Here is a 25,419-nt window from a genome sequence, read left to right as displayed (position 1 = left end):
AAATTCCCGCACCCGGAGGCGTCCTTCAGCTGGCCCCTAAACAAATATATACTAGTCCAGTGATAATGAACGCCATACCAATTTCCAAATTGTACACAAGAAACTAAAATTAAAATAATACAAGACTAACAAAGGCCAGAGGCTCCTGACTTGGGACAGGCGCAAAAATGCGGCGGGGTTAAACATGTTTGTGAGATCTCAACCCTCCCCCTATACCTCTAACCAATGTAGTAAAGTAAACGCATAACAATACGCACATTAAAATTCAGTTCAAGAGAAATCCGAGTCTGAAGTCAGAAGATGTAACCAAAGAAAATAAACAAAATGACAATAATACATAAATAAAAACAGACTACTAGCAGTTAACTGACATGCCAGCTCCAGACTTCAATTAAACTGACTGAAAGATTATGATTTCATCATATGAACATCAGGCACAATCCTTCCCGTTAGGGGTTTAGTATCATACCATCATAACATATATGAGAAGAACATAACCCGTGTCATGCCAACAACTGTTTTTAAAAAAATAATGTGTTTAGTTCCGATGCAAAGACCTTATCAGTGACTCAATATTAACGCCAAAATATGCAATCTTTAATGACTTGACAACAGTATCGTAATTATATCCCTTCTTAATAAGTTGACATTCGAGTTATAAAAGTGATCCAGACCAACCATATTGAATAAATTGATCATATATTGTGGATAGTTCCATCCCCTTTGAAGCTTTACGGACTTGAGCTCTTCAATTTTGTGTATCTCAAAAGTAGTGAATAATCTTGGAAGATTTAGATATAAAGTCAGTACCATGCATAAGGTTTTGATTGCATTTCTTGTAATCTTTACCCAAAAATGTTTTACAAAAATACAAGTAGGTCCTAGTTGCCAGTCGTATATGGCTTGCTTGCTATTCCAAATTCTGGTATGATTGTAGAACTGTGACGTCGTTTCGACGTCTTGGCATTGCACAGAAAACAAACTTTGAACTAAACACTAAAGATATTTTCAAAATGATGAATGGAAGTTTTGTACACCTTTTACCGTGTGATACTAGTGCTGAAATAGGCACTGGTGTGTCTATATCATTTGTGTGTGGAAATGTTGCTAGAGAGACGGAAAACCCCAAAAGTAACGTAAACAAAATAGTATGGAAGTTACGGAACAACTTAGTTCTGGAAAATGTTGTGACTTTGACAATATTACTATACGACAGAAATGGTGCGCCACTGAAGCAGGACCTTATTGCTCACAAATACGACAGCAGTTTTACTTCGATAAAGAGAGAAACGTTCGAAGACCCTTGTTATCCACATTGCCATCTTAGTAATTCAGTAGAATGGAAATCTAAAGTAGAGAAGGATTTGGTTGTTTCGGAATGTAGTGAAATAATAACTTTTCTACGGAAAAACAAGGATGTGTTTTCTCACATAAAGAAGTTGCGACTTGTCTGTTGTCATTATATAAATATACCTGACGATTTACAGTTTATGTTCCGAGCGGCTCGCAGACTGACTACAATAGAAAAGGTTGACGAAAACAATGTGGGGGCAGTCTTTGATTTGAATGAGCCGGGACACTACCATGGATATACACCTTGGAGGTTCTCGATTGGGAACTGATTATTGTACGTATTCAATAAATACAACTTTAGACTAGTCAGTCAATCAATAAAATAGAACAAGCCATTGGTGTGATATGTCTTTCGTACTTACGAGTAAAACCAGACATATAAACCGGCATTTCTGGTAAAGCCAATCAACGAAATCAGAATTTTAAATTTAGTATGCCAGATGCGAGTTTCTACGACATAGAATTTATCAGTAGCTCTCGAATCGAATAAGGTCATCAATTCAATACTATAGTTGTGTTCAGTTATAAAGTCAAAATAGTTATAGGCTTGCAATGCTTTATTGGCCCCTGTGCTTAGAGTTATAGTTCAGTGTACACTATGGTTTATAATTGTGTTTTATTTTAGAGTGGGTTAAAGCTAGTTTTATGATAAGGTATGGATAAGATGATGATGAATTAATGTTAGAGCCCAGTGGCCAATATTACATGCATATCATAATTATAATTATAATGATGGATGGTCCAGCGGCAAATTAAAAGCATTTCAAGACGAGAATCTATTACTGCTATATAAGTATTAACCTTGTTTTGTTCTAGACCGGCACCCGAGCTTGATATTCATTCTCAAGTCTTTGGTTTCGAAGCATTTTGTTCCAGGCTGGAAATAATTGAACTAAAAAACTCAAGTTGATTCTTATTCAATACTAAATATCAGAAATACTAAAAATTGAACAAATTTTTCAAGTTTATTCTGACATATTGTTTTGATTTCCAAGACTTCAATTGGACCAAAACAAACACACTCAAAACAGTAATACTTGCAAGGAGTTCTTGCCTTGAAGTCATCATGAAAACTTTCGAGTCAGTTTTTTGTACTCATACTCCAAAATCACCAATCAAATTGCTGGATTTCATGTTTCGAGCATGATTTTTGTCGGCTCCAAGCTCTGAGCAAAGTGTTATGACTTCAACCCCAGGCCTCACGGTCATAAAACTTTCGAGCATGATTATATGGCTCAAATTGTTATAATTTTTCTGACGAGGGAGGGTCGTAATTTGCTCAAATGCAGGTCAACTCGGTTTAAATATGTCTTAAATTTATAAAACAGCAAAGGTTGTGTTGTGTCTTAATATGGCAGAAGGATATTTACAAATAACGAATTCAATTCACATCTCAAAACTACAAAATGAGAACAAGGAGCAACTGTGGCGATCTAATTCTAATTACACTAATTTGTAGACTATCCATATAAATCGATAGTCGACCTTCCCATGAATAGGAACAAGTGCCTGTGACTTAAATACAATGAGTTTCCCTAAAACGCCAACAACTGCAGAATTAAACACTTATCATCGGTATAAACCAGCACAATATGATAGAAATGAGAGAAAACTGTCGTTATAAAATGTTCTTTGTGGCAAAAGACAATCTTCTGTACGTGATTTAAATTTATTCCATTACACATTTAAAAATATCAAACTGATATTCACTACGATTTACAAATTGAGAAGTCTCTGTTTTGCATTCTGTAGCTTGTTCAATTTTTTTAATATGGCCACCATCACATGCAACCCCTTATTAAGTCCTTTTAACTCTATTCGGGAAGTTTTTACCATCTACTTCACCTTGAACTAGCACTTGTTATGTCAACAGTTTTCAGCCAGTAAGAATCGTAAATAAGACATATTTGCCAGGCTAAATCAGTGAACATTTTTAGATACCTTTCCTACTAATAGATCCATTTATATCATAGACATCCTTCTTGTTATTTCTATAACCATTTACTCCCCAATTTATTTGGCAGTACTCCTGCAAAATAGCCTCTAAGTGCTATTCTGCCAGCTTCGTCAAAATAACGAGACATGTAGAGTTTTGCCTTTTTGCTGGTTTTATTTCAGATTTTTTGCATGAATTTTGAAAATGATGTTTAAAAAAAAAATGAAATATACGCTATGCTGACTCATATAATGAGCTAACGCGTTTTGGAGCTCTTTGAAGAGGACAAATATGTGCAACTGTGAAATCGTGGTCCAAGCATTATTTTGTGAAAACTAGAGCACCATACAAAACCTTTAAGGTGGTATGGGTGTCTTCCTCCATCTTGGATTGTAAAAAACCGTGAACCAAAGGTCCAGATTTTCTATCAAGTTAGCAAAATTGGATGCAGGAATGCAGATATTTAATATGAATTTTCATTTAAAAGAACCAATTAATAAGAATATAACTTATAAATATTAATATTTTTGCAAATGTTGATTATTTTTGTTTGTTTTTTATTTTTTTTTTTAAATTGCCATTTTAAGGGGAGGTAACTCTACAATAGTGCATTTTCTGAAGGATTCTACATGGAATTTTCCTATTTTGTATTTTAGCCGGAAAAAACTCACGGTGACCCTATCTTTTCTTTTGAAATTCTCAAAGCATTGTCTGAAAGCTATCTTTTCCTTAAGTATTTAACAATTCTATCATTTTGTTTAGTTTCTAACCACACAATGGTGTTTTTTCCTGTATAATCCTTACAAAATGTGTCATTTTGTCGCGTCCTATAGCTTGAGAAAATGAGCGGTGACCTATCATTTTTTTTTATATATTTCAACATATATCAATAGATATTACATTTTGGCAAAGTATAAATAAATTCTATCATTTTTATTTTAGACTCCCATACCACCTTAATAGCGATCTAGTCTATGGTTTAATCAAGTACTGTTTATGGCACACAGACCCCAACACTTCATCCATTTGCTAGTAAAGTTATTTCCTCAAAAGAATTATCTGCAGTTCATGTCTACATTGGCAGAATATGTCTTGTGCAAGATAAAAATATGAACCAAAATCAAGGCACTGGTTTTGCTACACTTGTAACGCTTTTTGAAGTTTATTTTCAATACTTATTGGATGTACTACATTTCTTTTATTACAATATCAATTTAAGTGTGCATGCTTTGCTTATGTAGAGATTTCTTATTAACTAGTAAAGTGCATGTTTGACAGTTATTTCAATTCATAAATGATATACTGAAAATTAAAATAGATTGACAAAAAAGCAAAACTTTTTATATATTTCTATTTGCACAATCAGTCTAGATCTTTGCTTAAATATGTAAATATTTAGAACATTTTCCTTCTTATTTTCGTTAATATAGAATATTATAAAACTTATCTACTTTAATCTATTTCAACTCTTTCTCATAGACAGTCTTGATTTCTTTTTTATTTACAAACAAAGGGTTTTTTTTCATGAAGAATCTATACAAATTTGGGCAATATTGCAAGACTTGTAGCTTGAAAATTAGCATGGTGACCCATACTTTTTATTATATTTTTGAAAAAGACATGGTAATATCTATAATTTGATAATGTATTAGGAAATGCTATTAAGGATGTACTTAGGTGAAGTATTGGAATTTGTGTCAAATATTCGTATTCCTTGGTGTTTTTCCATACTATACACTGTAAAATATTTTGCCCCATAACACCCATTTATTTTTTCATATAAGACTTAATAGCTCATGAAGGGTCATTTACAAAAATTTTAGAAGATTCTTAATTTTCTTTCTTTTGTTTTGAGACCCAAATTATACCAATGCAAATATAAGGTAAAAGTTCGAGTCAGCCTTTTCCCGCCATATTTTAAATCTCAAATATCTCGAAAAGGAGGTCCATGACCTATCAATATTTTTAGCTTATCTTTATCCTTAATTGATGCTCTACCAGCTTAGTGTATCAATTTTAATTTCTTAATTTCTTAAGTTTTACATAACCTCACCTAAGTACATCCTTAAAGGAAATCTATACTGATGATTCACCATAAATCATACTGGCAAGGCATATGGATTTGGTTAAAAACAATGTATAAATTTGTTTGCACCTGTCCTAAGTCTGTAACCTGTTTTTTCAGTGGTAGTCGTTTTCTTGATGTGGTACATAAGTATTTATTTTTTCTCATAGATTTGACCGTTGGTTTTCCTGTTTGAATGTTTTCACACTAGTCATTGTTGGGCCATTTATACATGTAGCTTGCTGTTTGGTTGAGCCAAGGCTCTGTGTTGAATGCTGTACTTTCGACCTATAATGGATTACTTTTTACAACTTGTGACTTGGATTGAGAGTTTAACTCTTTGGCACTCATACCACATCTTCTTATATCTATGTCAATCTTTAAGTATTTGGGATAAATACGCAAAATTTGCCAAAATCTGTAATAATCGTGGATTTGGGCTATCATTTTTGGTCAATATTGAGAAGGCCATAATATTGTCAAAATCTCTAAATATATACAGGAGCTATAATACTGTGTATTCAAGAAAAATTGATAGATTTTTTGAAAATGGTTCTAGTGTGATGTAAATGCAGGAGAAATTTGTACTACCTCTTTTCTTAATACCTTGGAATCTGGACATCTGCATTTGTTTGCACCTGTCCTAAGTTTGGAATCTGTATTTAGTGGTTGTTGTTTGTTGATGTGGTTCACAAGTTTTTCTCGTTTCTTGTTATTTTTTTATATAGATTAGACTGTTGGTTTTCCTGTTTGTGTGTGTTTTTTTTACTAGTCATTCATGGGGCCCTTTATAGCTTGCTGTTTGGTAATAGGTAAGGCTTCATGTTGAAGACCATATCTTTACCTATAATGGTTTACTTTTACAAAATGTGACTTGGATGGAGAGTTGTCTCGTTGGCCATCATATCACATCTTCTTATATCTACATACCAGTAATAACAATAATAATTATCAGCATAGAATTTTAAAAGCATTAGATATATAATTATTAATATTCCATGTATTTTTTAATCACATGGCAAGCACAATTCAGAAGACTTTCAAATGTTTTAAGTTTATTTTCTCCTTTTAAATTTTTCAATTATTACATCTTCTTCAAATTTTCTACCACTAGCCTCCACATCATATCCTACCATCTCATTATAATATTTTGGTAGTGCAAATTCAGCAAAGTCTAAAACGAAGGGTCTTCCTTTAATCTGTACATCTCCTCTAACAAAACGAATATAGCCTGATGGTGGAAAACGTTTTATATCAGCGGGACGAAATGTAAAATTCTTCGTCCAAAGGAACCATCTTGGAACAACACCAATAAATAAATCAGAATCTATATGCTTATACATTCTGAACATTGTAAATCTGTAGACTTTAGTAAGGCAAGTAATTAAAATAATGGCGAAAGCTGAACATCCAATGACAAATGGAACATTCTTTTTGTCAATGAATACTTTTTCTTTTTCTGGATCAGTAAATCGACTTTGAATATCAAAAATTGTTGTACCTACTAAATAGGACAATAATGGTACAATAAATCCAATTATCTTTATATAATTTTCATAAGAGCTTTGAAATATAAAAACAAAGTCATGTGGTACCTTGTCTTTTTCTTGACGACCCTTAGATCTTGGTTCATCAGGTATTACATGTAAATGTTTACAATTAATTAGCAGTATTTTGTCTTTTTCACATAGAATTTTATTCCTCAGGGTTACATATTGTTTTCTTGGAACCACTGTAACTGTCTGAACAGGAAGCCACTTGATTTTATTCTGAAAAAAAAAAGATAACTCCATATTTATTTTCTATTTAACATTTTGTCTGACATGCTAACATTTCTTTGACATTAACAGCCTGTTTTGTTCATGTTCATGATTCAGTCCCCAAAACAGGTTGTCAGACTTCAGATTAATCTAAAAAATATAACATTTCTACTAAAAGAGGGACGAAAGATACCAAAGGGACAGTCAAACTCATAAATCTAAAACAAACTGACAACTAGGCTATTATAAATTTGGTAGTACATTTATAATGGTATTTGAAAAATACAATTAATAAATATAACTGAACAATATTCTTTACTAGACTCCCTGCTGAACTGGTTCTTTCTTTCTTTATTTTTTCATAATTAATTTTGATAAATATAGATTCTTACATTGATACCAGTGGATTATCGGATTTATCCAATCAAGATAGTTAAATTATCAATTTTAAAGTCAGAGCCTCGGCGAGGACTTTAAGATTTATAATTTAACTATTGAGATTGGATAAATCTGATAATCCATGAGTAACAATGCAAGAATCTGTTTCTCTAATGATTAAAACATAAATTTTCTTTTTTGTTAAAAGAAAATCCCCTTCGAATGTCTTTTACATTCCACGAAGTTGTCAATTTCATTGACACCTGTTAGCATATTTTGATTCATCCAGTTATCTAAAAAGGTTATGACCCTTAAAATCATCAAATGATCTTTTGAGATCACTGGCAACCACATGTTGATTAAATTTTAAGGGATAAATTTCCATAGATGATAGAATCAGAGAATATTATATATCACTGTTGGCAGGTATTAATATGCAGTCAAATCTTTCAGGCAATAAATTTGTGTATGATTCAAATTAATGTTGATGTGCTGTGGACAAATAGGCTTATATTAAGGTTCATGTTGATGTGCTCTAGAAGAATCAGATTAATTAAGATTCATGCAAGTGTGTTGTGGAAGAAACACCTTTGATTCAGGTTCAAGATTCTGCACTGTAAATTAATTGCCTCAGCTTTAAGTTTAAGTTTGTGTGCCATGAACGGAACACCTTATATTTACATATGTAGCTTCAAATTACTGTGCTGTGATTGAAACTCTTAAGTCATGTTTTAGTTCTGTGAATGAAGAAGGTTGAGATTCAGTTTCAAGTTTGCTCACTCTGAATGAAATACCTAAAATTAAGGTTCATGTTTGGGTGCATGCTGTGCATGCTGTGAATGAAAAGGCTTCAGGTTCATGTTCATGTTCTAGTGCTGCAGATGAAACAACTTTTAAAAATAGATTTAGGTCTCACAGGTACAAAATGTAGTTTGTCTCTGAATTTATTTTACATAAAGACTTTTATAGGTGAAAAAAATTCAGAGACAACTGCCAGAGATTCAGGTTCATGTTTTGTGCTGTAGTCAACTCATCTTATATGTTCATGATTGTGTGCTATAGGGAAGAAACATATTAGATCCAGGTTCATGTGTGTGTGCTATGGATAATTCAGTTAGAGATTCAGGTTCAAGTTTGTGCTGTGAATGAAACAGCTTAGATTCAGGTAGATGTTAATTTGCTGTTGTGAACAGCTTATAAAAAAGAAGATGTGGTATGATTGCCAATGAGACAACTGTCAACAAGAGACCAAAATGACACAGACATTAACAACTACAGGTTAGCATACATTTAGTAATATATGTGTGTTGTGGATCAAACACCATAGATTCAGGTTCATGTTTGTATGCTGTGAATGAAACACCTTACCAGTAGATTGTAGATAAATACAAAAGCAAAATATAAACCTTACTTACCAATGTTTGGACTAGTTTTCCATTGTAGCCACAGCATCGAAATGGTCCCAATCTGCTCATACATTGTAACAGGGACACAGACATATTGGTTGCAGTATTATACCATATCTTCTTTTTATATGTTATACCTAAAACAAGAAAATACATACATGTTCATGGAATGAAAGAAAAGATATTGTATTTCCCTAAAATCATCATGACAATCTTCAAATGTAGCACCACTGGAATGGTCAAGGTCAAGTTTTGTTCTTTAGGGTCAATAAACATGTTTAATGAATAAAAAGAGGTGTTGAATATACCCCCAATGAGACAGAAACTACATAACACAAATAAACAAGATATTGTGCATCTTTGAAAGCAGAAGCAAATTTGGGAAAAAATATGTCTTACTTTTGTATTTGATTGTCTATTATTTTTCAGAGTTGAGAACATTCATAAAATTATGACGTACTTAATGAGATTATAATACATGTATATAATAAAAGTGTATAAATCAAAGAGCTGATAGCTCTGAGGTGGAAGAAGGTGAATAAAAGGTAACTTGAATTACCATAAAAGCAGCCCCACTAACCCAGCCTGCTTTGTTCCATTATCGTTATGACATTTTTTTTTTCTTCAAACAAGAATGTGTCATAAGTACATGGACAAACCAGATGCTCCGCAGGGCGTAGCTTTATACGACCGCAGAGGTTGAACCCTGAACGGTTGGGGCAAGTATGGACACAACATTCAAGCTGGATTCAGCTCTAAATTTGGATTGTGATTAGATAGTTGACACAGCATAGGTTTCTGACACAGAATGAATGTGTTCTAATGAACTTAAAATTTTTGTTTTCTCTTAGAGCAATTCACTATGCTGTTGAATATTAATCCTCTCAAAAAAATGTTTGAAGAAATTTTCTTTTTTATTTATGAAATTCAAATGAGAAAAATTGAACCCAATTTTTTTAATCACATCCCCCTTTCCCTTATTCCAAAACTAATCTCAATTAAAATTTCTAATGGAGTTTGCAACAATAACTACTCATTTAAATACATCATAAAATATTAAGATGTAAAAAAACTGCTTGTTATCACTGAATGGTAAAGATTATTTTAATTTATCAGTTGGTAGTAAAAAGTGAATATACATTGTATATTGTATATAACAAAGATTTAAGTTGATTCTGGACAAAGAAAGATAACTCCAATTAAAAAAAAATCTTGCTATTGCACAATATTTTGCAATTAGATATTTCTTGCTTACTATTCTGGACAAAGAAAGATAACTCTAATTAAAAAAAAATTTGCTATTTCACAATATTGTGCAATTAGATATTTCTTGCCATTGCGCAATACTGTGCAATTGAAAAGACTTGCTATTGCACAATACTTAATATAATAATTTTAGATCCTGATTTGGACCAACTTGAAAACTGGGCCCATAATAAAAAATCTAAGTACATTTTTGGATTCAGCATATCAAAGAACCCCAAGATTTCAATTTTTGTTAAAATCAGACTAAGTTTAATTTTGGACCCTTTGGACTTTAGTGTAGACCAATTTGAAAACAGGACCAAAAATGAAGAATCTACATACACAGTTAGATTTGGTATATCAAAGAACCCCATTTATTCAATTTTTGATGAAATCAAACAAAGTTTAATTTTGGACCCCGATTTGGACCAACTTGAAAACTGGGCCAATAATCAAGAATCTAAGTACATTTTTAGATTCAGCATATCAAAGAACCTAACTGATTCATTTTTTGTCAAAATCAAACTAAGTTTAATTTTGGACCCTTTGGACCTTAATGTAGACCAATTTGAAAATGGGACCAAAAGTTAAGAATCTACATACACAGTCATGACAGTTAGATTCGGCATATCAAAGAACCCCAATTATTCAATTTTGATGAAATCAAACAAAGTTTAATTTTGGACCCTTTGGGCCCCTTATTATGTTGGGACCAAAACTCCCAAAATCAATACCAACCTTCCTTTTATGGTCATAAACCTTGTGTTTAAATTTCATAGATTTCTATTTACTTATACTAACGTTATGGTGCGAAAACCAAGAAAAATGCTTATTTGGGTCCCTTTTTGGCCCCTAATTCCTAAACTGTTGGGACCTAAACTCCCAAAATCAATACCAACCTTCCTTTTGTAGTCATTAACATTGTGTTTAAATTTCATTGATTTCTATTTACTTAAACTAAAGTTATTGTGCGAAAACCAAGAATAATGCTTATTTGGGCCCTTTTTTGGCCCCTAATTCCTAAACTGTTGAAACCAAAACTCCCAAAATCAATCCCAACCGTTCTTTTGTGGTCATAAACCTTGTGTCAAAATTTCATAAATTTCTATTAACTTAAACTAAAGTTATAGTGCGAAAACCAAGAAAATGCTTATTTGGGCCCTTTTTGGCCCCTTATTCCTAAAATGTTGGGACCAAAACTCCCAAAATCAATACCAACCTTCCTTTTGTGGTCATAAACCTTCTGTTAAAATTTCATAGATTTCCATTCACTTTTACTAAAGTTAGAGTGCGAAAACTAAAAGTATTCGGACGACGACGACGACAACGACGACGCAGACGACGACGCCAACGTGATAGCAATATACGACGAAAAATTTTTCAAATTTTGCGGTCGTATAAAAATGATGCATTTCCCATACGTACAATCATTTTCTGTGTTCAGTGGACCGTGAAAATAAGGTAAAATCTTTAATTTGGCAGTAAAGTTAGAAAGATCATATAAGGAACACATGTGTACTAAGTTTCATGTTGATTAATTGGATTTCGACTTCATCAAAAACTACCTAGACCATAAACTTTAACCTGAAGCAGGACGGACTGACAGACCAGAAAACATAATGCCCATAATTGGGGCATAAAAATAGTAAAACTTGTTACATACCTGCCAACTTTTGAAAGTTCCCATGGGGGTTTTTAGTGCGTGACATCAATTTTTAAGGTTACAATTTTTAGCAAAGTATTTTGCACGATCTGGATTGTCTAGAAAAAGTGTCATATTTGTATGATGAGCTTACATGCCTTTTTCTTAAGTCTGTTTGCATGATTCTAGTTATTAAATCAATAGAACATGTAGCTAGCAGACCAGGTTTTTTTTTCTTGTTTTATAAGAATATATGATGCTTGTTGAAATTTCCAATTTTGAGTTATGCACGAAGATGACCCTTTTACAGGTTGGGAACAACACTCCAAATGAGGAGTAACCCTCATTGAAAGAACATAACAACCCACTGTAAAAAATGAACACCTTTATATTCATATTATTTGATGAAACTTTCCCCAAGAACTTAGTCCGAATAATTATGACGTCTTGGAAGGCTATTTTAAATTTTTATTTGACGCCTTCTTGTACATGTTGTAAGGCGTTAAAAAAAAATATAATAGCCTTTCAAGATGTCATAATTATTTGGACTATCAAGTATTAAATGGTCAAAACATGTTAAAAGAATTTTGTGATGTTTCTAAACTTATATCTTCTTTATTAACTTGACCCCTCATATAGAAAAGTTGTTACAAATATAATGAATTTTCCCACTTTTGAGTTAAAAATCTTAAAAATTTTCTTTCTTTTTTTTTCAACAGTAAAATGACCCCTTGATTTAGGGACAGTCCTTCATTTAATGGGGGGGGGGGGGCAACCTGTTTGTTGGTCTTTGTGGAAAAAAGAATAGTACATTGTGCTTTAATCATGTTAATTGAATACAAAAATAACGTATTTTGTCAATAAATTAGTGAAAAAACTACTATTCAGTATTATCTTTATGGTATACACCTTATCGCTAATCCCAGCTGACCCGGCCACTTGAACTTTTGACGCACACAACAATCACTTTTTCATTGTGGCATCAGAAATTTTGTTTTCTGACATCAAGATTTTACGGGAACCTGTGTGATATCCAGTAATGGCGGACAAATAGCGATAAGGTGTATTATCTTTATGGTGGTACTGCATCATTGAATTTTGTCAATCAGCCATGCTTTTATCCTTAAGCTGTGTAAGAACACTCTTTGCAGATAAAAATTCACCTGCGGCAGTGCAATGTTCACGATTTTACAACTAGATGAAAACAACAAAGTTCAAAATCTAGCATGTTAGAATAATCTTCAGAGAAAACGTTTTTGATTGGCTTATTATTTTGATCATGAGAAACACAGAATTTGATTGGCTGAACACAATTATTTTATCTTGGGAACAAAATAAGGAACAGATGATTTTCAGTAAATTGTGTTATATAGAGGTTTTTTTAACGATACCCTTAATATCAATATTTTTTAATAAATTCAAGGACGTATTATAAAACGTCCTTGATAAGAGTGAAGAGAATGAGCACAGGGGGAACATACTATATGGTCGAAAGAACTCCGGAAGAACAGACCAAGGGCGAACATGTAAATAGGACGAGTCGACCCGATACCAAATTCATGCATGCGTACTACAAATATCTATACATTAAAAACATCTGGTTACAAGTAAACAAACAATGTTCATGTAGATGAGATGAAATCTAATTATTTACATAAATAAAAGGGGACATATTTACCATAGTGATTGTTTTTCTATCCTAACTTACAAATTAAATGATTCAGATGCTTAATCATGTGTAAAAATTGGTGTCGAGAATTGGAAGTTGTTTTGAAATTGTAATGCATAGAAACGGATGCGGCATACAGAGGTTCAATGATTTTAAAGTCGGCACCATAGGTCTTCAGAAGACTTGAAGTCTTCTTCCACCAAAAAAAGTAGCCTAATAGTTTTTCAGATTTTTTTAAATTGAAGAAGCTCTTGATTTGAGAGACCACCATACCATTTCATCAGGTAATGATCTTTTACAGTAGTTCGTGCATATACATATATATCTTATAGTGTGTGTTTTAAGTAAATTTATGAAAATCTAGAATAATACTTATGTATAAGTTTACGGTATCAATATCAGTTTATAATGTAATGACATACATAGAATTGTCTTATGACTTGTTTTTAAATGCATCTTTATTTCATTTATATGTTGTTTTAATATTATAATTGTCTGTATTTGGATCACGCCTCTATTGTGCTCTTTCCAATATTGAATTGAATTTATTGAATTGAATTGAATTGAATTGAATTGATACAGCAGGGAATTTTAACAACAAGAAGGTTTGGAATTTTACGGACAGTTTAAAGTTTGAATGTCAGTGATCTGTTGTCTTGTTGATTATTTTTGTGTTTTTGTCAATAAATATAAATATAGGCCACGCGAATTCTAGTCGAATCGGCACCCAGTATAGTCAAATTGGCACTTGATGTAGTCAATTCAGCACCCATGTTAAAGGAGTAGGTCCGGTAAGGACCGATTTTGGCCTCAAATTTCAAGTTCATCTGATGAAAGATTTTGACCCATTTTTAAACACTAAAGTGTCTATTTCATTTGAATCAATTAGTTTTTGTGAAAGATTTTCACTGATTTCGTCATTAAAAACGATCTGATTCAAGCTCAAATAAAAAAAAATCTACAAAATATGCCGAAAAATGTCTCTTTTCAGATGGTTTTTGTCAAAAATGAAAGTGGCCGCATCCGTGTTCATCCTTTACCTTTATATATGATATGTATTATCATAAAATACAACTAACATTTCAATATTTAGGATGAACACGAATGCGGTCACTTTCGTTTTACACGAAAACCGTCTAAAATTTAACAAAAATGATAGAATTGCGACGATTTCAGTAATTTAGCATGACTTAATGGTGATAGTACTCGAAATATGTGCATTGTATTGTCAAAAACAGCCCATGTTTATGTAGCAGGAGCATTCTACTGTTTAATAAATAACTCAAAGTTTACATTTTAACAATTTTGTAAAACTGCTATATTTTGGGGCCAAAAAGTGGTCTTACTGGACCTACTCCTTTGTTTAATATACAGTACCTGGCTAAAAGTATTGGTCACCTGCATTTTTTTGCTATATATTCATATAAAAACACATTTTTTATGCTTTTTAACATGTAATGCATGATAAATTCCAACCCCCAAAATAGATCATGATTGGATTTATACATTTTTAGAATTATTTATATATATCTGGGACTATTATGCTAGTATACTTAACTAACTTAGCATAATAGTCCCAGTCCCATATATTATATCAAATATTATTGGATACCCAATTGACTTTAAATAGGTGCCGATTTGACTAGATGCCGATTTAACAAGGTGCCGATTTGACTTTTTCTGTGGGTGCCGATTTGACCGGGTGGCGATTTGACTTGTACCCGGCCACGCTGCGTAAAACAGTAAATATGATATTTCCTGACTTGTCCCTCAATCATAAGGGATAACAACTATTTCTGTTTAAAGTACCTTAGTTGCAATAAGTGAGTTGTTACAGAGGATATTTTTATAATTTCACAAGGGCAAGGCTGTGACTGGTAAATATTATGAAGACAGGATACCAGTTTTATTATGGGTATGCTAAAATACTGAACGCGGACCTGTCAAGTCCCAAAAAGAAATAAGTGTTTCAAATAATTTAGATTCCAAAAAAAATTATAATCGATTCACCAATTAGTGTGCCACTTATTATATACTTGTCATTATATTTCCGGTACAAATGATTTATCTTAAGGCAAAAAATCATGTTCTTTGACATGTTTTTTTTACACAACAAATTTGTAACTGCCGGCCGTTAATTGCCATTGTTCATTCTGTTCCATTCATGTGGTGTGAAAATGTAGAGACAATTCTCATTTTGTTTGTGATTGTCTCAATTATCACACATTTAAATTGGTTCTCGATTTATACAAGTCTCTGATGTGATTGGATATTGCTGTATGTGTCAGTATATAGTATTCCGCTTCAAATTTGTCGGCCAAGTGTATAGTGTCAAAATCTTAAACTGGTTCTGTTTCTTTGTCTAGAGACATATAATACAATACAATCTATGTTTTGATATATGAGAAAAATACAAAACTAATATGAATTTGGTACAATCATGGAAGTATTAATTATATCTGTACGAAATAGGAACATGTTCTCATAACAAGCAGAAAGATCATTTTTACAATTTTTTTTGCTCATTGTTATTTCAACTAATTTTAGTTTAGAGTCAAGTTACAGTAATTGAACTAAGTCTCAGATTTTCTTAAAATTTAAAATACAACTTGCCTTGTTGAACTTAAATAGATCTGTATATATATAGAAAGCATATCAAATCGGCTAAAAACGTTCTAAAACTTGTCTTAAAATCAGCAAATTTCAAATACATAGATTTAATTGGAAAAAAACTATATGTTGTTGGTACAATTTTTTTAGTTTGAATGATATAAAATAATGGTGGGGTCAGTAACATCGTTTTATTGTTTATTATACATTAATCAAAGTGGTGTACCAGGTGAAAAAATACAACAAATCGTCGAAATAAATCATCACGTTGTAGACCGCAAATTGTTGCTGTTTTTTGGTGAGCATTTAACACCAAACTTACGACACCCATGTCGATGTATTGTTACTATGACCATACGAAAAACATACCAATTATTTGGACTATCATCTTTCTGGTGCAGGACATTTAAGCGAGAGAAAAAATGAACTAAAAGGGAAAAATTTGGCGCAGATACTAGAACCTATTTTAGCGTAATATTAATTCGTTCGCCTGCATTTTCGATATCCCTTTTTAGCGAAAACCTGCTTGGTTGAATAATATACTTATAAAAAATAGGACAATTCTTTACAAAAGAACAGATGATAAGGAAATTAACAACTAACCATACTAGAATAATGAACAGTAATTTATTTGTTTGCACAGTGGCGGATGCAGGAATTTTCGAAAGGGGGGGTGCTAGCCCAGGGCAAAGGGGGGGTGCAGGGGGGGGGTGCAAACATATGTCCCGATTCAAATGCATTGATCGGCCAAAATAAAGGGGGGGTGCGGACCCCCGGAACCCCCCCTCTGGATCCGCCACTGTTGCATTTATATTTTTGGTTAATCGTGGAAATAAATGCTGTTGAAACAAACAGAGAAAAGACAAGTGCAATATGTGATGGCTACCATTAAAAGATAGACAGAATACATACTGAAAGACCAGGAATATCATGGATACCATCATCCGGCATTGTGGCAAACAACAACTTATATCAAAATAAGAGATAAGGATGAATCTACACTTGATTTTATTTGGAAAATAGAAAGCAATTTTATAAGAAAAAAGGATGAATCTACACTTGATTCTATCTTGAAAAGAGAAAGCATTTTTTAAGAAATAAGGATGAATCTACACTTGATTCTATCTGGAAAAGAGAAAGCAATTTTATAAGAAATAAGGATGAATCTACACTTGATTCTATCTGGAAAAGAGAAAGCAATTTTATAAGATCTACACTTGATTCTATCTGGAAAAGATAAAGCAATTTTATGCACATTATTCCATTATCATTGTACGTTCTCTACGATATAAATCATCAAGGCTAGAACATACTTGTTTTCAATTTAATTGTCTTTTGGTTTAAAAATGTATGTTTTTACTAATCCAATAATTGATTTCGTTTCCATTCTACGTGTCAGCGACAATTGATGACAATGAACATTAATTACTTAATCCCTAGCAACATTAATGACTTAATCCCTAGCAACATGTTAATTTTATTATTACGTTTTATGTACTTCTTAAAAATAATTTATAGTCAGTTTTTGGAAATGTGCGTCAACACCGGCCACAAATATTATAACATCTTTTAAATCATTTTGTTGGAGCGTTTATCAAATTTGTTTAACTTTATATCGACTTGAAATTTTATTTGATAGCCAGGAAATTTTCTGGCTTGTATGATAAATAAAACCATAACCTAAGAAGAAAAGAGGAGGAGAAAAGGAAGAAGACCAACAAATTCAGACAGACTGATACGATCTGGTAAGAAATGAATTAGTACCCATATGAAGCTGCAATACTGTTATTCAAGTAGACACTGAAATACTGTAAAATTGTCCTTTGAGTTTCGTGAAATGCTTACACTAACTTTTTTTCTTTTTTAAACCCGATTACTTAATGCGGTGATATATATGTACATACATCTAATCTTCATCATTTAACTGCATTTTTAAGCAGCTTAAAATCACACAGTTGTTTATGTTCTTGAAGCATTAAGAGATGAAACTTTAAATTATGTCATATATACTTTTTGTTTAGTACGGATTGGACGAAAACAACGAAAATTGTTAATCCGTTATATATATGACGTCACAATATACAAGTGATATAAATAAATTAAAAAAAAAAAAAAGGAAACATGATCCGTGAAGTTAAAAACAATTTCATTGACCGAAATAACTTCTAGTTAAATCCTCTTTATGTGTGGTACGGATCAATGAATATATTAAAAAGATTCGAAACCCTCGAGACATTTAATAAATATCCATGAATAAAAATGTCGTCATAATACAAATACTGTGTAGAAATAGCTATATTATATCAACAATCTAAATCTTGATACACATTCTGTTTACTTGGAAGGACATTTTGATTTTTTGTAAATTTAAGAAAGGAGAGTAAATTCAGACGTTTGAATAATTCAGGTGAGTCAGTACATGCTAATTTTCAAAAATATAGGTAAATATTCTTTTTTTCCTATTGATAAGTAACTGACCACTTCAGAGTTTCTATTGAATGAATAACGGGATGTTAGTGTAAACATTGAAAAAAATGGTAATTCATATATACAAATACATGTACATAAATTAGGACCAGAATTGATAAATTAGTCAAAATTTATATTACTTAAGATGATTGAGTTATAGAATTCTCATAATATATGTACCTATAAAGTTAAAAATCGCAGTTTACTGCCGGAATATCTCATTGTAATTTTATCACACGAAATTACCTAATGTTATCAAGCAGCAGTAACATTTTTTTTAAAACTATAAATTAAAACTTCATTTGATCTATAAGCCTTGGGGACAGATCGAAAAAATGTGTGAAACTCTTTGATTAATTTTAAATAAAAAAGGTGAATAACATAGCCGTCCACGCAAGTCCCCAATGGGTAGTAGTTAAACGCCCCCGTAATAGTATATGAAAATAACATAGTACATATTATAATTATTTGTAAATCTACACGACAAAGGTTTAGTTTGCTATATTTCTATTTCTATTTATAGTTTGTTTTGGGCAAGTATTTGTATACTATTATACAAATCCTTGTTTTGGGTAATTTCAGTTTTTTGATAAATTTATTCACAAATTTTCCATATTTGGGTAAGTTTACAGAGTATTTGTTTTATGTTGAGGATAACTTATGTATGCTGACCCGTGCGAGGTCAGCTTATGATGACATGTGTCGTTTGATTTGTATCCGTTCCCCTTTTATTTATAAAAAGTTAATGGGACACTTATTTAACTTCACATCGATGTAAATAAACAAGTTCTGACTGCTCAGTGTTTAGTTTTCTATGTAGTGCATGTTTCGTGCACTGTTATTTGTCTTTTCGTTTTTCGTCATGGCATCATTCAGTTTAATATCAATTATAAGTTAGAATTTTTTATTTTCACCTGTCTTTAACAAATTATGAAGACGGAAAGTAAAAACAACAATGAATTGTTTTCCCCCATTTTTCTGATTTTATACCAATATATATAACTCTTTATAGTCTGTGCCAAGATACGCTAGCCTTACTGATGACATGACTATCAAAATAAGGTAGGGCTAGTGTGAAAAGTGAAACTTGTGTGTGTGTGGGGGGGGGGGGGAAAGGGGGGGGGGTAATACATTGGAAGTTGTTACTGTATATCGTATCTATTTTTCGTGTATTGTTACTACACAAATCAGGCCGGTAGTTTTCTCGTTTGAATCATTTTTCCGGCATTTGTCATTTCTGGGCCTCTTATAGCTATGACTATAGCGGTGTCGGTATGCTTGTTGACCTTACGATGACCAATAGTTGTTTTAAAACTTAAACGTCTAAATTTGGTCTCTGGTGGAGAGTTGTCTCAATTGAAATTACAATGATCAAACCACATTTTTTTTTATAATTCTTGTATAGTTTGGTTCCTTCGCAGGCTCACTATAATAACCTGGAATCCACGAAAAAAAGTATAACGGTCATTGAATTATAAGGAGCACTTAAAAATTGATTTGAACAATTAAGTAGACCCAAAGGAGCCGATCAGAAATACAAATATATTTGAAAGGATTTTTATGTAATTTTTTCTTTATATTCAAAGTTAAATGTCTATTTATCCTAAAGTCCTTGAGCCTACAAAAGAATCAAATCTTTCATAAATATATAGTCTATAAACATGTATATCAGTGTATTAGTATTCAATACCTGGTATCAGGTATGTATGTTAAACTCAATCAGTAATTCATTTCCAGAATATTTACATTATTGATATAAAATAGAATTTATTGTCAACTTTTGTGTATTGATGTATGAAATATTGAGCGCCAAGTAATTAATAATTCAACACAACACTTTTCCGATAATGTTTCTGTTGATCATGATATTTGTCTCTTGAAATCAGCATCAAAATGGCGGATTTCATCAGGTAAAATAAGGTAAGCCAGAGTTCTTTGTTTTTTTTTTTGTTGTTGTGTAAAAACACACTAGTAAAATTTATAAGTCGCATTGCTAAATTGACTATTTTTTAGTACGGGTGATCATGAGACGAACATTCGATTCACACAGTCGCCATGGTTTATGCTAAATCATATATATATATATATTATAATTTTACATAGATACGGTAAACAATTTTCAACAAAGTGGAATATACATTACGTTTTCTGAAAGATATTACGAATATGAGAAGAAAAAAAATATAACCATATTTTTGTAAATAAGCGGATTAATATAACATAGATACATAAAGAATAAGAAAATGTTATACTTATGTCTAATAAATTAATGGAGAGACCGGGTTCAATGAACAAAGTTCATGGTGATAAAATACAATAGGCCTAAACCGTTTGGTTTTTAGTTCTGTTGTACTTAATTTGTTTTTATTCATTTTTTTACACTTTTTATTTCTTTGGCCTTATTTATTGTATGGGTTTCAATATCGACATACTATAAAGATAAGAAGATGTGGAATGCTTGCCCGTATCAGAAAACGCTTCTACTAATATGTCCATAAAAATATTCTATGAAAAAAGTGAATATCTTAACGTCGTTTTGCCTTTATGTAACACATACCCGACAGCTGACTACAAATCAGCCCTCATGCAGAACTAAAGAAACATTCATAGGTCATTGAATAAAAATGTCAACTTAAACGTTCAGTGGCAAATATTTTACTCATTTTTAGAGTTGATGATGAAGAAAGGGGAATGTGCGATATACGTATGCGGGACAGCGATAAAAAGAGAAAATACAACAACATAAAAGTCATTTTATATATCATTACATAGCATGACATCTTTATTTACCTTTTTCGATATCGTCTTTAATGATTTTATTTCTTTTAGTTTTTTTCTTAAAACTTTTGTTATATTTTATTAATAGGTTGAACACGGAGCAAATGATATATAGATTCTGAAAGTTAGACATTGACAGTGAAAGTCAGGATTAACTCATAGGCAGTTCATAATATGTCTTCTTTCTGGAACATGATTTGCTTTCCCCGGAGAAGATTTTCTTCTGGACAATCTAAAAATAAACAAAGACAAAGGAGGCGTAATAAAGGGAATGTTGTAACTTTACAAAGGCGGAAGTTATTGGACGATACTGGACATTTTCAAGATACACAATCCGTTACTGTAAACGAGGCTACACAACCCGCAGAGAAACCACCTCAAAATGATGTTCCTAACAAAAGAAGGCGTATTCAGGACATATTTAATACAGACCCACATTCTCCGGCACTTGGCGACAGTGAACAATCATCGTTCGATCCATATGAACATAAACATAGTGATAATTTCACACACATGAAAGTACCTAGTCTATTTATTGACAATAACCGTCCTAAGAGACCTCATAGTGACGTAAATAATGTTGAAAGTATGTATGGATATGTTCCAAAAACAATGCAAAATTTATACACATCTACAGCATTAGAAGGACAAAAGATTGAAGATTACTTCTCTAGTTTACACAATGATATTTATTTTTCTAAATTTGCAAATTCTGAAGCAGTAACCAAAGATAAAACTGAAAGTATCTTACAAAGAGTACCGTTTACGCGTGCGTCAAGTTTATCGTCCGCACCAGAAGAAAAAGTTTCGTTACTAGAAGAAAATTATCCTGATACTGAAATGGACATAGGTCAGTTTAACGATGTAAATCAATGGGAAAACCCGTTAGCACCAAGGACAGAATACAACATGGAAGACAAGTTTCGTTCAATATTTAACTCGGTTGAAGAAGTTCTGTACTAGTATGTTTACTGAGTACTTCATTTTCGTTTCGGAAAAAATACATTTTCTTGTGAAAACTTGATCTTAGTCGTAAACTTGCAACATACATTATAATCATGTAGCTGCATACGAAAAGATGGATGAATTCGTCTCAATATCCCAAGGGGCTACTGCTGACTGTATGCGTTTGATTGTTTATCCGCCAATCGATGACGTTAGATGATTCGAATTTTTAGCTTTAAAGATATTTTATATTTGTCAGTAATATGACTGCAGGGTACTGATCAAACAATTTGTGATGGTTTTATTTGTTGAATATTTATTATATTAAATTTGTTAACTACTGCAAATAATTGTGAAAATCTTTATATATATGTCATCTGAGACCTGTGTTATAGCAGAGACATATAAGTATTATATGTCTCTGGTTATAGTTAGTAGTCTCATGTGTCATAACACAATCATGGAATTACTTTTTTATCAAGATTTCCAATGCCGATAATTCTAATTGATTTTTTACATAGTAACCCCAACTGAAATCCGAATCACACTACAATCGACTTATGATGCTAGAATTACTGAGCTGCAGCTGTTGTTCTATGCACGTCTAGATTATCATAAAAAATATCCGAAAATCATTCTCAAATATCATGTAAACTATACTATATTGTAGGTTTCGACTAAGAAAAATTCATCACATTAATCTATTGTAAAAGCCAGTGTGAGAATATCCTGCTCACCCACCTGGTACTCGTTACAGTGGCGGATCCAGGGGGGGGGGGGGTTCCGGGGGTGCGCACCCCCCCTTTATTTTTGCCGATCAATGCATTTGTATCGGGACATGTTTTGCACCCCCCCTGCACCCCCCCTTTTGCCCTGGGTTAGCACCCCCCCTTTCGAAAATTCCTGCATCCGCCCCTGCGTTATATTACTCGAAAGTAAAAACTTGTCATGTCCTCCCCATATAATAAACTCTCCTTATTTTACTTAGTCCTCAAACTCAAAATTATCAAGATGTATCTGAGAGTTTGGTAGAAGATTTCATGTCCGTTGTGCCAGCAGATAAGAGATGTGTCGTAATGACTTGCAACAAAATTGTATGTCATGTGTTAATCATCTTAATTATTACTCCGTAACACATTGTGTTTAGCACAACTTTATGGGAGCAACCATTTCACCTTGCTGCAGATTGCTGTTTTACATTCATAGACATTAACAAGAAGTAAATCCTTGTCGCAGATTACTGTTTTAAGTTTAAAGACAATAACCCTGAGAAATAGCCTTGCTGCAGATTACTGTTTTAAGTTCAGTGACAAAAACACTAAGTAATAGCCTTGCTGCAGATTGCTGTTTTAAGTTCAGTGACAAAAACACTAAGTAATAACCTTGCTGTAGATTGCTGTTTTAAGTTCAGTGACAAAAACACTAAATAATAGCCTTGCTGTAGATTGCTGTTTTAAGTTCAGTGACAAAAAAAACTAAGTAATAGCCTTACTGCAGATTAGTTTTAAGGTCAGTGACAAAAACACTAAATAATAGCCTTGCTGTAGATTAGTTTTAAGGTCAGTGACAAAAACAGTAAGTAATAGCCTTGCTGCAGATTAGTTTTAAGGTCAGTGACAAAAACACTAAGTAATAGCCTTGCTGCAAGTAATAGCCTTGCTGCAGATTAGTTTTAAGGTCAGTGACAAAAACACTAAGTAATAGCCTTGCTGCAGATTGCTGTTTTAAGTTCAGTGACAAAAACACTAAGTAATAGCCTTGCTGCAGATTGCTGTTTTAAGTTCAGTGACAAAAACACTAAATAATAGCCTTGCTGTAGATTGCTTTTTTAAGTTCAGTGACAAAAAACACTAAGTAATAGCCTTGCTGCAGATTAGTTTTAAAGTCAGTGACAAAAACACTAAGTAATAGCCTTGCTGCAGATTAGTTTTAAGGTCAGTGACAAAAACACTAAGTAACAGCCTTGCTGCAGATTAGTTTTAAGGTCAGTGACAAAAAACACCAAGTAATAGCCATGCTGCAGATTGCTGTTTCAAGATCAGTGACGAATTAAACGTGTATTGATGAAAGAACATGATAATGGGATATGAAAATAAACCCTGCTATGTACTTGACTGAATTTTCAGCTTGCTAGTTCACATGGTAACCATCCACCGGAAGACATGTGACTCTACCAAAACACATTATTCTGATTCTGAGCCAATGGATTTTCACTCTTACTCATAAATTGTGTATGCTATAAGTAAAAGCTGCAAATACAAATTTTCAAGTTTTTGGTTAAGCCTTATCGGGAATGAACCCATGACCTCATTTACTTGAGGACCTTGAGGAGAGCATACTACCCACAGACCACAAAGGTTGTTTGCTGCAAATTGATTCCTGTATACTAGTTAAAATTCTAGAATTAAACACCAAAATAATATTCAACAATAGTTTATCATAACAATAATAATATCATGCAATGCAATGCATATCACAATAAATTAATAAAATTTTGTGAGAATTAGAGAATTTTGACTACTTGATCCCAAGGCACCTGAAGCATAATATAAATCAGAATTTACATCAATAAAATTACAAAAAATCAAGGAGATTAGAGACATTGAAAAAGACTATAAAAAGATAATGATTTAAAAAAGATTATGAAAAGTTCTTATTGTTTTGTGCAGTATCATGAAAAGTAATAAATATACAATATAAGGTCGTGTCAAAAAATATAAACTTTTTTGTATGAGACTGAGAAACTGCCCCAGTTTTGTGCCAAATACAAAAAAGTTTACATTTTTCTGACATTTACCTAATATTGTTTCTATACTGCAACTTAAATTAATACATTGATAGCTATCTACATTGTAAATTTAATTTCAAACTTAGTATCATCCCTGAATGAACCTCTGATTGTAGAAAAAGTGATCCATGAGAAAATTGACATTGCACAAACTATAGCTGTGTTACTATATTTAGGAAATAAACACAATTAGTTGCAGTATAAATAGCCTACTGTGGATACATTATCTGTTGAATACCAATTTTCTTGGATGTCATGATAACCTAGGAACCACAAATTCTAATGTACAAGGAATAACTGTATAGGAATGTATGATGACTTTGGCAAAACCATGAAATCAAATATCCAAGATCAAAGAGCTGATAGCTCTGAGGT

The 25,419-nt window shown here is 32.3% G+C and overlaps 2 long non-coding RNA genes across 2 annotated transcripts; one reads left to right on the top strand and one right to left on the bottom strand.

The window, feature by feature from the left end:
* Positions 1-6,302: 6,302 nt before the first annotated feature.
* On the bottom strand, positions 6,303-15,375 carry LOC143080442 (uncharacterized). The gene is made up of 3 exons (XR_012979714.1): positions 15,264-15,375; positions 8,908-9,035; positions 6,303-7,123 (listed from the first exon to the last, which is right to left on the bottom strand). It is a non-coding gene; the product is annotated as an uncharacterized LOC143080442 (long non-coding RNA).
* A 2,478-nt stretch (positions 15,376-17,853) lies between these two features.
* On the top strand, positions 17,854-22,606 carry LOC143080443 (uncharacterized). The gene is made up of 2 exons (XR_012979715.1): positions 17,854-18,471; positions 21,400-22,606. It is a non-coding gene; the product is annotated as an uncharacterized LOC143080443 (long non-coding RNA).
* The last annotated feature ends 2,813 nt before the right edge of the window (positions 22,607-25,419 follow it).

Source organism: Mytilus galloprovincialis, chromosome 6 (assembly GCF_965363235.1).
Source record: "Mytilus galloprovincialis chromosome 6, xbMytGall1.hap1.1, whole genome shotgun sequence".
Lineage (NCBI taxonomy): Eukaryota > Metazoa > Mollusca > Bivalvia > Mytilida > Mytilidae > Mytilus > Mytilus galloprovincialis.
The sequence above is the reverse complement of the archived record's forward strand: the minus strand, read 5'-3'. Positions and strand labels throughout refer to the sequence as shown.